This window comes from Nerophis ophidion, linkage group LG11 (genome assembly GCF_033978795.1).
Source record: "Nerophis ophidion isolate RoL-2023_Sa linkage group LG11, RoL_Noph_v1.0, whole genome shotgun sequence".
Taxonomy (NCBI): Eukaryota; Metazoa; Chordata; class Actinopteri; order Syngnathiformes; family Syngnathidae; genus Nerophis; species Nerophis ophidion.
In genome coordinates this window covers 24,844,609-24,859,308 of record NC_084621.1, presented here as the reverse complement: position 1 = coordinate 24,859,308, position 14,700 = coordinate 24,844,609, and the positions used below count along the sequence as shown (strand labels likewise).

The 14,700-nt window shown below is 42.2% G+C and overlaps 1 protein-coding gene across 2 annotated transcripts in view; it reads left to right on the top strand.

Moving 5' to 3' along the window:
* LOC133561852 (raftlin-like) overlaps nucleotides 1-14,700 on the top strand; it is a 268,397-nt gene that overhangs the window by 216,936 nt on the left and 36,761 nt on the right. The window lies entirely within an intron of this gene.

Genomic DNA, 14,700 nt, shown 5'->3' with positions numbered 1-14,700 from the left:
AATTGACACGGATGAGTATCGTGTGTGTGTGTGTGTGTGTGTGTGTGTGTGTGTGTGTGTGTGTGTGTGTGTGTGTGTGTGTGTGTGTGTGTGTGTGTGTGTGTGTGTGTGTGTGTGTGTGGTCAGCCGTAAACAAGCTCTTATCTGCTCCAGATTACATCTGTTGTCAGCAAAGGTTTGCTGTTAAAATGGATTTCTGTCCAATGTCGTTTAAAGGTGTGTGTGGCCGTTAGCTTGTCTATACATGTACTAAAGTGTGTGTGTGTGTGTGCGTGCGTGCGTGCGTGCGTGTGTGTTCTTGTATTTCTAACCTTCTTGAGACATTAACAAGGGAAAGTAGCTTCAATTTGAGGAGGTGTGGACAAGTTAAGACATAATTCATGGTCCCAATGGGGAAAACCATTGCATCCAATAGAGAGCCATATACTAGAGTCTGTGAAAATTGCTCCAAAGTCAGGATTGTTTTTTTTACAACAAGCTTTTACATATTTGCATAGTGTGTATGTATTATTAATGTCTTAAATATTAATCTTTATATGTCTAGAAAGGCTGGTCCTAAAGAGGGAGGCATTTTTCGGAGATCTCAAGAAGGTAACAAATACAAGAATGTGTGTGTGTTTTTGTATTTCTACCCTTCTTGAGACACCAACAAGGAAAAGTAGCTTCAATTTGAGGAGGTGTGAACAAGTTAGGACATAAATCATGGTCCCAATAGGGAAAAGCATTGCATCTAATAGAGCGCCAAATACTAAAGTCTATGAACATTGCTCCAAAGTCAAGTCAGGATTGTTTTTTTCACAACAAGCTTTTTCATATTTAGATAGTAGTGTATATATATAATTAATGTTGTAAATACTAATGTTTATACATCTAGAAAGGGTGGTCCTAAAGAGAGAGGCATTTTTCGGAGGTCTCAAGACGGTAACAAATACAAGAATGTGTGTGTGTGTGTGTGTGTGTGTGTTTGTATTTCTACCCTTCTTGAGACATTAACAAGGAAAATTAGCTTCCATATGAGGAAGTATGAACAAATTAGGACATAAATCATGGTCCCAATAGGGAAACCCATTGCATCTAATAGAGAGCCAAATACTAGAGTCCGTGAACATTGCTCCAAAGTCAGGATTGTTTTTTTCACAACAAGCTTTTTCATATTTGCATAGTATGTATATATTATTATTGTTGTAAATACTAATGTTTATATATCTAGAAAGGGTGGTCCTAAAGAAGGAGGCATTTTTTGGAGGTCTCAAGAAGGTAACAAATACAAGAATGTGTGTGTGTGTTTTTGTATTTCTACCCTTCTTGAGACATTAACAAGGAAAAGTAGTTTCAATTTGAGGAGGTGTGGACAAGTTAGGACATAAATCATGGTCCCTATATGGAAAACCATTGCATCCAATAGAGAGCCATATACTAGAGCCCGTGAACATTGCTCCAAAGTCGGGATTGTTTTTTTCACAACAAGCTTTTTCATATTTGCATAGTTTGTATTTATTAATGTTGTGAAAATTAATCTTTATATATCTAGAAAGGGTGGTACTAAAGAGGGAGGCATTTTTGGAGGTCTCAAGAAGGTAACAAATACAGGAGTGTGCGTGTGTGCGTGTGTGCGTGTGTGCGTGTGTGCGTGTGTGCGTGTGTGCGTTTGTGCGTGCGTGCGTGCGTGTGTGTGTGTGTGTGCGCGTGCACGCCGATGCTATCTTGGTAATTGAATTTAGACTCCCCCAAGTGTGAAAAGACATTTCCTTGGTGCCACTGATGGTCTGGTCCTGCACTGCCTGACTTAACGAGCTAATGGAGGTCTCCGTCCAATCAGCTGCTCACGTTGCGAGGGAAGAAGACGAACGGTCAAGTGTGTTTACACGCTAAAGTCAGCTTCTACCCGCACACGTTCGCTTCTGCCTCCGATTAAGATGTCAGAGAAGGCTTTTTAAACCCCCAAACCCCCCCCACTCCCCCCTCCTCCACCAGAGCTGCGTCTACATAATTCCTCCTAGTCCTCATTCTAAATACATTTCAGGAAGATTTGTTTACTTGCATTCACGTTGGAGGTTGTCCATCATGGACGTATCTGCGATTAACATATGGCTTGGCATTGTCTTGCTGAAATAAGCAGGGGCGTCCATGATAATGTTTCTTGGATGGCAACATATATTGTATGTACCTTTAAGCATTAATGGTGCCTTCACAGATGTGTAAGTTACCCATGCCTTGGGCACTAATACACCCCCATACCCTCACAGATGTGGCCTTTCAATTTTGCGCCTCAAACAATCCGGATGGTTCTTTTCCTCTTTGTTACACAGTTTCAAAAAACAATTTTGAATGTGGACTCGTCAGACCACTGAACACTTTTACACTTTGCATTAGTCCATCTTAGATGAGCTCGGGCCCACAAAGCAGGCGGCGTTTCTGGGTGTTGTTGATAAATGGCTTTGGCTTTGGGTAGTTGAGTTTTAACTTGCACTTACAGATGTAGCGACACACTGTAGTTACTGACAGTGGTTTTCTGACGTGTTCCTGAGCCCATGTGGTGATATCCCTTACACACTGATGTTGGTTTTTGATGCTCTACCGCCTGAGGGATCGAAGGTCACATTCAATGTTGTTTTTCAGCCTTGCTGCTTACATGCAGTGATTTCTCCAGATTGTCTGAACCTTATGATGATATGACGGACTGTAGATGGGGAAATCCCTAAATTCCTGGCAATAGCTGGTTGAAAAATGTTGTTCTTAAACAATTTGCTCACACATTTTTTGATGAAGTGGTGACCCTCGCCCCATCCTTGTCCAGGCTCAGGATTTTCTGTGTGGAGTTTGCATGTTCTCTCCCCCCTTGAATGCGTGGGTTCCCTCCGGGTACTCCGGCTTCCTCCCACTTCCAAAGACATGCACCTGGGGATAGGTTGATTGGCAACACTAAATTGGCCCTAGTGTGTGAGTGTGAATGTTGTCTGTCTATCTGTGTTGGCCCTGCGATGAAGTGGCGACTTGTCCAGGGTCTACCCCGCCTTCCGCCCGATTGTAGCTGAGATAGGCACCAGTGCCCCCCGCGACCCCAAAAGGGAATAAGCGGTAGAAAATGGATGGATGAGCATTTCATGGAAGCTGCTTCTATACCCAATCATGGCACCCACCTGTTCCCAATTAGCCTGTTCACCTGTGGGATGTTCCAAATAAGCGTTTGATGAGCATTCCTCAACTTTCTCCGGTTTTTTTTGCCACTTGTGTCAGCTTTTTTGAAACATATTGCAGGCATCAAATTCCAAATGAGCTAATACTTGCAGTAAGTAACGTTTTCCAGTCCGAACATTAAATATATTGTCTTTGCAATCTATTCAATTGAATATAGGTTGAAAATAGTATTTTCAACATTATTATTTTCCATTTACACAAAGTGCCAACTTCACTGGTTTTGGGTTTTGTAATTTTTTTACCTTTTTTCCATTATTGTGTAACCGTCTATTTTGGCGAATAACTATGGCGTTTATTGCTTTTTGACGACGTTCTGGTAGGCTGAATGCAACCTGAGCGCAGGAGCGTTCACATTGAGGACACGTCGCATATTCATCACATTTTATTTCCACATACGAAAAAGGCCTGGGTCGGGTATAAAATATTTCGAATTCCACTTTTCACATTGACATGAGAATAATCCGATACAGGTCACATGTGGGCAAAAAAAAATAAAAAATTGAATGGAAGTTTGAATGGGGCCAACACGCACAAATACTCTACTACTATTACTATGAGGGAATAATGAGTAACGCATGATTGAAATGACAGGTTTGCATCCCTACACTGCTCCAATATGACGGCCACGGACGCAGATTCAATCGCTTTGTTACCCAGAGGTAACACAAACCCGTGAAAAAGTTCAACAAAGCTGCCACTGCTCAGCTAACAAAGACAGTTAAGCTAAAATCCTGCTCGCATCGTGCTTTTGCCGATGTCACACGTCACTTGGCATCAGGCACACGCACTCTGCTCTCATGAAACGTCTTTCAACTGCATATGCCAGATATTTGATTTTTTTTTTTTAAGTAACGCAATAATTGCTTTCCCTATTAAGGAATAATTCAGGAATAATTCGGAAAATAGAATCAATGACACTTTTCAAGTTATTTAATGACCAATGAAAGAAGAATCCAGTCTGACATGGGGAATATTTACTTTGTACTACTTTACATGCCAAACGTAATAAAGAACATTTGTTATGTAAACTTCCCAACACTGATGTGCACTGCAAAAACTGAAATCTAAGTAAGATTAAATATCTCAAATAAGGCTGATATTTGCTTATTTTTTAGTCTGAAAAGATAATTATTCTCACTGAACAGATTTTATGTTAGAGTATTGCAATAATCTCTTGTAAAATTATTACTTTTTATGTTAAATTATTATTTGTTGATGCAAAATGGTGACATTTGCCATGTAAAATTCGGACTTTTATCACAATATTGCCAATTTTTTTGTTGTTCTTGTGCAATTGTGACATTTTTTTACTAGAAGTAAAAATTATGATTTTTATTATAACAATGCCCTGCGATGAGGTGGCGACTTGTCCAGGGTGTACCCCACCTTCTGCCCGATTGTAGCTGAGATAGGCACCAGCGTCCCACGCGACCCCAAAGGGAATGAGCGGTAGAAAATGGATGGATAGATGGAATTCAGACTTTTATCACAATATGGCCAATTTTTTTGTTGTTCTTGTGAAATTGTGACATTTTTTTAAAGTAAAATCACGACTTTTGTCATAATTTTGCCAAGTAAAAATTCCAATTATTTTTATAACAATGCCAACATTTTTAGGTTTTCTTATAAAATTGTGACTTTCGTCGAGTAAAAATATGACTGTTTCCATAAAATGACTTCTGTCATCATTTTGCCAAGTAAAAATTCCGATTATTATAACAACGCCCTGCGATGAGGTAGCGACTTGTCCAGGTTGTACACCGCCTTCCGCCCGATTGTAGCTGAGATAGGCACCAGCGTCCCCCGCAACCCCAAAGGGTATAAGCACTAGAAAATGGATGGATGGAATTCAGACTTTTATTACAATATTGCCAATTTTTTTTGTTGTTCTTGTGAAATTGTGACATTTTTTTTAAGTAAAATGATGACTTTTGTCATAATTTTGCCAAGTAAAAATTCCAGTTATTATTAGAACGATGCCAACATTTTTAAGTTTTCTTATAAAATTGTGACTTTCGTCGAGTAAAAATATGACTGTTTCCAAAGAATGACTTCTGTCATAATTTTGCCAGGTAAAAATTCCGATTATTATTATTAAAACAATGCCCTGCGATGAGGTGGCGACTTGTCCAGGGTGTACGCCGCCTTCCGCCCGATTGTAGCTGAGATAGGCACCAGCGTCCCCCGCGACGCCAAAGGGAATAAGCGGTAGAAGATGGATGGATGGAATTCAGACTTTTTTCACAATATTGCCAATTTTTTTGTTGTTCTTGTGAAATTGTGACATTTTTTTAAGTAAAATGATGACTTTTGTCATCATTTTGCCAAGTAAAAACTCCAATTATTTTTAGAACGATGCCAACTTTTTTAAGTTTTCTTATAAAATTGTGACTTTCGTCGAGTAAAAACATGACTGTTTCCAAAGAATGACTTCTGTCATAATTTTGCCAAGTAAAAATTCCGATCGATATTATTATAACAATGCCCTGCAATGAGGTGGGGACTTGTCCAGGGTGTACCCCGCCTTCCGCCCGATCGTAGCTGAGATAGGCACCAGCGTCCCCCGCGACCCCAAAGGGAATAAGCGGTAGGAAATGGATGGATGGATGGATGGATGGAATTCAGACTTTTATCACAATATTGCCAATTTTTTTGTTGTTCTTGTGAAATTGTGACATTTTTTAAAGTAAAATTATGATTTTTGTCATAATTTTTTCCAAGTAAAAATTCCAATTATTAGAACGATGCACATATTTTTAAATTTTCTTATAAAATTGTGACTTTCGTCGAGTACAAATATGACTGTTTCCATAGAATGACTTCTGTCATCATTTTGCCAAGTAAAAATTCCGATTATTATTATTATAACAATGTCCTGCGATGAGGTGGCGACTTGTCCAGGGTGCACCCCGCCTTCCGCCCGATTGTAGCTGAGATAGGCACCAGCGTCCCCCGCGTCCCCAAAGGGAATAAGCGGTAGAAAATGGATGGATGGATGGATAGAATTCAGACTTTTATCACAATATTGCCAATTCTTTTGTTGTTCTTGTGAAATTGTGACATTTTTTTAAGTAAAATGATGACTTTTGTCATTATTTTGCCAAGCAAAAATTCCAATTATTATTATAACGATGCCAACATATTTAAGTTTTCTTATAAAATTGCGACTTTTGTCAAGTAAAAATATGACTGTTTCCATAGAATGACTTTTGCCGTAAATTTACAGAGTAAACATTCCGATTATTATTATTTTAACAATGCCCTGCGATGAGGTGGCGACTTGTCCAGGATGTACGCCGCCTTCCACCTGATTGAAGCTGAGATAGGCACCAGCGTCCCACGCGACCCCAAGGGAATAAGCGGTAGAAGATGGATGGATGGAATTCAGACTTTTATCACAATATTGCCAATTTTTTTGTTGTTCTTGTGAAATTGTGACATTTTTTTTAAGTAAAATGATGACTTTTGTCATCATTTTGCCAAGTAAAAATTCCAATTATTATTATAACGATGCCAACATTTTTAAATGTTGTTATAAAATTGTGACTTTCGTCGAGTAAAAATATGACTGTTTCCATAGAATGACTTCTGTCATCATTTTGCCAAGTAAAAATTCCGATTATTATTATTATAACAATGCCCTGCGATTAGGTGGCGACTTGTCCAGGGTGTACGCCGCCTTCCGCCAGTTTGAAGCTGAGATAGGCACCAGCGTCCCACGCGACCCCAAAAGGAATAAGCGGTAGAAGATAGATGGATGGAATTCAGACTTTTATCACAATATTGCCAATTTTTTTGTTGTTCTTGTGAAATTGTGACATTTTTTTTAAGTAAAAATTGCAATTATTATTATAACAATGCCAACATTTTTAAGTTTTCTTATAAAATTGTGACTTTCGTCGAGTAAAAATATGACTGTTTCCATAGAATGACTTCTGTCATAATTTTGCCAAGTAAAAATTCCGATTATTATTATTATAACAATGCCCTGCGATGAGGTGGCGACTTGTCCACGGTTTGCACTGCCTTCCGCCCGATTGTAGGTGAGATAGGCACCAGCGTCCCCCGCAACCCCATATAGAATAAGCGGTAGAAAATGGATGGATGGATGGAATTCAGACTTTTATCACAATATTGCCATTTTTTTTTGTTGTTCTTGTGAAATTGTGACATTTTTTTAAGTAAAATGATGACTTTTTGTCATAATTTTGCCAAGCAAAAATTCCAATTATTATTATGACAATGCCAACATTTTAAAGTTTTCTTATAAAATTGTGACTTTCGTCAAGTAAAAATATGACTGTTACCATAGAATGACTTCTGTCATAATTTTGCAAAGTAAAAATTTCGATTATTATTATTATAACAATGTCCTGCGATGAGGTGGCGACTTGTCCAGGGTGCACCCCGCCTTCCACCCGATTGTAGCTGAGATAGGCACCAGCGTCCCCCGCGACCCCAAAGGGAATAAGCGGTAGAAAATGGATGGATGGATGGATGGATGGACGGAATTCAGACTTTCATCACAATATTGCCAATTTTTTTGTTGTTCTTGTGAAATTGTGACATGTTTTAAAGTAAAATGATGACTTTTGTCATTATTTTGCCAAGCAAAAATTCCAATTATTATTATAACGATGCCAACATATTTAAGTTTTCTTATAAAATTGCGACTTTTGTCGAGTAAAAATATGACTGTTTCAATAGAATGACTTTTGCTGTAAATTTACAGAGTAAACATTCCGATTATTATTATTTTAACAATGCCCTGCGATGAGGTGGCGACTTGTCCAGGGTGTACGCCGCCTTCCACCTGATTGAAGCTGAGATAGGCACCAGCGTCCCACGCGACCCCAAGGGAATAAGTGGTAGAAAATGGATGGATGGAATTCAGACTTTTATCACAATATTGCCAATTTTTTTGTTGTTCTTGTGAAATTGACATTTTTTTTAAGTAAAATGATGACTTTTGTCATCATTTTGCCAAGTAAAAATTGGAATTATTATAATAACAATGCCAACATTTTAAGTTTTCTTATAAAATTGTGACTTTCGTCGAGTAAAAATATGACTGTTTCCATAGAATGACTTCTGTCATAATTTTGCCAAGTAAAAATTCCGATTATTATTATTATAACAATGCCGTGCGATGAGGTGGCGACTTCTCCACGGTTTGCACTGCCTTCCGCCCGATTGTAGGTGAGATAGGCACCAGCGTCCCCCGCAACCCCATATAGAATAAGCGGTAGAAAATGGATGGATGGATGGAATTCAGACTTTTATCACAATATTGCCATTTTTTTTTTTGTTCTTGTGAAATTGTGACATTTTTTAAAGAAAAATTATGTCTTTTGTCATAATTTTGCCAGGCAAAAATTCTAATTATTATTATGACAATGCCAACATTTTTAAGTTTTCTTATAAAAGTGTGACTTTCGTCGAGTAAAAATATGACTGTTTCCATAGAATGACTTCTGTCATAATTTTGCAAAGTAAAAATTTCGATTATTATTATAACAGTGCCCTGCGATGAGGGGGCGACTTGTCCAGGGTGCACCCCGCCTTCCGCCCGATTGTAGCTGAGATAGGCACCAGCGTGCCACGCGATCCAAAAGGGAATAAGCGGTAGAAAATGGATGGATGGAATTCAGACTTTTATCACAATATTGCCAATTTTTTTGTTGTTCTTGTGAAATTGTGACATTTTTTTAAGTAAAATGATGACTTTTGTCATCATTTTGCCAAGTAAAAATTCCAATTATTATTATAACGATGCCAACATTTTGAAGTTTTCTTATAAAATTGTGACTTTTGTCGAGTAAAAATATGACTGTTTCCGTCGAATGACTTCTGTCATAATTTTGCCAAGTAAAAATTCCGATCGATATTATTATGACAATGTCCTGCAATGAGGTGGCGACTTGTCCAGGGTGTACACTGCCTTCCACCCAATATTAGCGTAGATAGGCACCAGCGTCCCCCGCGACCCCAAAGGGAATAAGCGGTGGGAAATGGATGGATGGATGGATGGATGGAATTCAGACTTTTATCACAATATTGCCAATTTTTTTGTTGTTCTTGTGAAATTGTGACATTTTTTAAAGTAAAATTATGATTTTTGTCATATTTTTGCCAAGTAAAAATTCCAATTATTATTAGAACGATGCCAACATTTTTAAGTTTTCTTATAAAATTGTGACTTTCGTCGAGTAAAAATATGACTGTTTCCATAGAATGACTTCTGTCATAATTTTGCCAAGTAAAAATTCCGATTATTGTTATTATAACAATGCCCTGCGATTAGGTGGCGACTTGTCCACGGTTTGCACTGCCTTCCGCCCGATTGTAGGTGAGATAGGCACCAGCGTCCCCCGCAACCCCATATAGAATAAGCGGTAGAAAATGGATGGATGGATAGAATTCAGACTTTTATCACAATATTGCCTCCTCTCTGAGCTGCTACCTTACCGTGGTAGAGGAGTTTGCGTGTCCCAATGATCCTAGGAGCTCTGTTGTCTGGGGGCTTTCATGCCCCCTGGTAGGGTCTCCCAAGACAAACAGGTCCTAGGTGAGTGATCAGACAAAGAGCAGCTCAAAGACTTCTATGGAATTACAACAAAATGAACTCAGATTTCCCTTGCCCGGACGCGGGTCACCGGGGCCCTGCTCTGGAGCCAGGCCCGGAGTTGGCGCACGATGGCGAGCGCCTGGTGGCCGGGCCTGTCCCCATGGGGCCCGGCCGGGCACAGCCCGAAGAGGCAACGTGGGTCATCCCTCCAATGGGCTCACCACTCATAGGAGGGGCCATAGAGGTCGGGTGCATTGTGAGCTGGGCGACAGCCGAAGGCAGGGCACTTGGCGGTCCGATCCTCGGCTACAGGAGCTAGCTCTTGGGACGTGGAATGTCACTTCACTGGGGGGGAAGGAGCCTGAGCTAGTGCGCGAGGTAGAGAAGTTTCGGCTGGATATAGTCGGACTCACCTCGACGCACAGCAAGGGCTCTGGAACCAGTTCGCTCGAGAGGTACTGGACTCTCTTCCACTCTGGCGTTGCTGGCAGTGAGAGGCGACGGGCTGGGGTGGCAATTCTCGTTGCCCCCAGGCTTAAAGCCTGCACGTTGGAGTTCAACCAAGTGGACGAGAGGGTAGCTTCCCTCCGCCTTCGGATGGGGGGACGGGTCCTGACTGTTGTTTGTGCTTACGCACCAAACAGCAGTTCAGAGTACCCACCCTTTTTGGGTACACTCGAGGGAGTACTGGAAAGTGCTCCCCCGGGCGATTCCCTTGTCCTACTGGGAGACTTCAACGCTCACGTTGGCAACGACAGTGAAACCTGGAGAGGCATGATTGGGAAGAATGGTCGCCCGGATCTAAACCCGAGTGGTGTTTTGTTATTGGACTTTTGTGCTCGTCACGGATTGTCCATAACAAACACCATGTTCAAACATAAGGGTGTCCATATGTGTATTTGGCACCAGGACACCCTAGGCCGCAGTTCCATGATCGACTTTGTAGTTGTGTCATCGGATTTGCGGCCTCATGTTTTGGACACTCGGGTGAAGAGAGGGGCGGGGCTTTCTACCGATCACCACTTGGTGGTGAGTTGGCTGCGATGGTGGGGGAGGATGCCGGACAGACCTGGCAGGCCCAAGCGCATTGTGAGGGTCTGCTGGGAACGTCTGGCAGAGTCTCCTGTCAGAGAGAGTTTCAATTCACACCTCCGGGAGAACTTTGAACATGTCACGAGGGAGGTGCGGGACATTGAGTCCGAGTGGACCATGTTCCGAACCTCTATTGTCGAGGCAGCTGATTGGAGCTGTGGCCGCAAGGTTGTTGGTGCTTGTCGTGGCGGTAATCCCAGAACCCGTTGGTGGACACCAGCAGTGAGGGATGCCGTCAAGCTGAAGAAGGAGTCCTATCGCGTTCTTTTGGCTCATAGGACTCCGGAGGCAGTGGACGGGTACCGACGGGCCAAGCGGTGTGCAGCTTTAGCGGTCGCGGAGGCAAAAACTCGGACATGGGAAGAGTTCGGGGAAGCCATGGAAAACGACTTCCGGACGGCTTCGAAGCGATTCTGGACCACCATACGCCGCCGCAGGAAGGGGAAGCAGTGCACTATCAACACCGTGTATGGTGCAGATGGTGTTCTGCTGACTTCGACTGCGGATGTTGTGGATCAGTGGAAGGAATACTTCGAAGATCTCCTCAATCCCACCAACACGTCTTCCTTTGAGGAAGCGGTGCCTGGGGAATCTGTGGTAGACTCTCCTATATCTGGGGATGAGGCTGCTGAGGTAGTCAAAAAGATCCTCGGCGGCAAGGCCCCGGGAGTAGATGAGATCCGCCCGGAGTTCCTTAAGGCTCTGGATGCTGTGGGGCTGTCTTGGTTGACAAGACTCTGCAGCATCGCGTGGACATCGGGGGCGGTACCTCTGGATTGGCAGACCGGGGTGGTGGTCCCTCTCTTTAAGAAGGGGGACCGGAGGGTGTGTTCCAACTATCGTGGGATCACACTCCTCAGCCTTCCCGGTAAGGTTTATTCAGGTGTACTGGAGAGGAGGCTACGCCGGATAGTTGAACCTCGGATCCAGGAGGAACAGTGTGGTTTTCGTCCTGGTCGTGGAACTGTGGACCAGCTCTTTACTCTCGGCAAGGTTCTTGAGGGTGCATGGGAGTTTGCCCAACCAGTCTACATGTGCTTTGTGGACTTGGAGAAGGCATTCGACCGTGTCCCTCGAGAAGTCCTGTGGGGAGTGCTCAGAGAGTATGGGGTACCGGACTGTCTTATTGTGGCGGTCCGCTCCCTGTATGATCAGTGTCAGAGCTTGGTCCGCATTGCTGGCAGTAAGTCGGACACGTTTCCAGTGAGGGTTGGACTCCGCCAAGGCTGTCCTTTGTCACAGATTCTGTTCATAACTTTTATGGACAGAATCTCTAAGGGCAGTCAAGGCGTTGAGGGGTTCCGGTTTGGTGGCCGCGGGATTGGGTCTCTGCTTTTTGCAGATGATGTGGTCCTGATGGCTTCATCTGGCCAGGATCTTCAGCTCTTACTGGATCGGTTCGCAGCCGAGTGTGAAGCGACCGGAATGAGAATCAGCACCTCCAAGTCCGAGTCCATGGTTCTCGCCCGGAAAAGGGTGGAGTGCCATCTCCGGGTTGGGGAGGAGACCCTGCCCCAAGTGGAGGAGTTCAAGTACCTAGGAGTCTTGTTCACGAGTGGGGGAAGAGTGGATCGTGAGATCGACAGGCGGATCGGTGCGGCGTCTTCAGTAATGCGAACGCTGTATCGATCCGTTGTGGGGAAGAAGGAGCTAAGCCGGAAGGCAACGCTCTCAATTTACCGGTCGATCCACGTTCCCATCCTCACCTATGGTCATGAGCTTTGGGTCATGACCGAAAGGATAAGATCACGGGTACAAGCAGCCGAAATGAGTTTCCTCCGCCGTGTGGCGGGGCTCTCCCTTAGAGATAGGGTGAGAAGCTCTGCCATCCGGGAGCAACTCAAAGTAAAGCCGCTGCTTCTCCACATCGAGAGGAGCCAGATGAGGTGGCTCGGGTATCTGGTCAGGATGCCACCCGAACGCCTCCCTAGGGAGGTGTTTAGGGCACGTCCAGTCGGCAGGAGGCCACGGGGAAGACCCAGGACACGTTGGGAAGACTATGTCTCCCGGCTGGCCTGGGAACGCCTCGGGATCCCCCGGGAAGAGCTAGACGAAGTGGCTGGTGAGAGGGAAGTCTGGGCTTCCCTGCTTAGGCTGCTGCCCCCGCGACCCGACCTCGGATAAGCGGAAGATGAAGGATGGATCACAATATTGCCAATTTTTTTTGTTGTTCTTGTGAAATTGTGACATTTTTTTAAGTAAAATGATGACTTTTGTCATCATTTTGCCAAGCAAAAATTCCAATTATTATTATGACAATGCCAACATTTTTAAGTTTTCTTATAAAAGTGTGACTTTCGTCGAGTAAAAATATGACTGTTTCCATAGAATGCGCCAGCGCCCCCCGCGACCCCAAAAGGGAATAAGCGGTAGAAAATGGATGGATGGACTTCTGTCATAATTTTACCAAGTAAAAATTTCGATTATTATTATTATAACAATGCCCTGCGATGAGGTAGCGATTTGTCCAGGGTGTACCCCGCCTCCGCCCAAATGCAGCTGACTCCAATTTAAGGTGTGGTTGTGGGAACAAATATGGGGTAAAATAATAACACAAGAGGTAATAAAGGGAAAATTAACAATTAAAATAAACAGACTACTACCCAATAAAAATAACAATGAATCCTGTACAATATACAAAACACTATAGTAATACAAAATACTGTACAATATACAGAACAAGACAAGTGTACCGAAGCTTACAGCTTGATGCTGAGATTTGATGACCTATATTGAGTAAAACATGCTTCAAACTAGAATATCAACTGTTGCAAAGCTGTGTCATTAACACTCACAAATACAAAATACTTTTTTAAAGTCATAATTTTTTACTTCAAGCATGAAAAAAATTCCTGATGCTGAGCACATATCATTATGTCAAAAATAATGGCACTTGCATTTACTTAATTTAAGAATATTTTTCAACATATTGAGCCACAAAGTCTCTTTTTTTCCACCAAGAAAAGTGCACTAGTTATTACTGAGTATATACTTATTTTAAGGTATTTTTGTGTTCATTGAGGTTAGCTAATTTAACTTGTTTTGGAAAGTCTTCACAAGCCAAATTTTCTTTTTCTATTTGCGGATAATTTTGCTATTTTAAATAAAATACCCCTAATTTTTTTTTTTTTTTTTTTTCTTGATTTCGAACACTGACTTTTTGCAGCGTGCCGACCCAGACACGCTAAAACGGAAGGATTATTTTTCGAAAAGAAAGAAGAAAACAAAGTGTTGTTTAATGATAAGAAAAGAGTAAATAAGCAAAAAAACGGTGCCAGCAAACAGACGCAAATAATAATAATGATAATAATAAATGTCAGAGTGAGAAATATTTAACAGCGACTGAAACTGATAGGACAAGACAGGAAGCGACGACGAGGAAATGTAAAAAGATGAACATGTCGGGGAGAGGAAAGAGAGAAAGCACCGACGTGGTGAACAAGTGAAAGACTTTGATGGCCAGGAATGGACACATTAGGGACAGATGTGCTCTGGATCGGCGGACACGTTTTCGAGGCAGCTGTGTTGGAGCAAACACATCTCACACTCGCTTATGTCCAACCTTCCTGCTCATTCATTCATTCATTCAATATGTCCATCATTCATGCATTCACAAATACATGCCTGATTGATTTATTCACCAAAAAATATCAATCAGGCATTCAGTCATCTATTATTTCAATGACTTTTTACCCATGCATGCATTCATTTAATCACCCGTTCATGCATGCACTGACGCACTCATCCATTAATACATTAAATCATTCATGTTTTCATTAGTGTAATAATTAAATGATTTATTCATTCAATTAGCTGTGATGGAGCATGGACGCGGCACACGT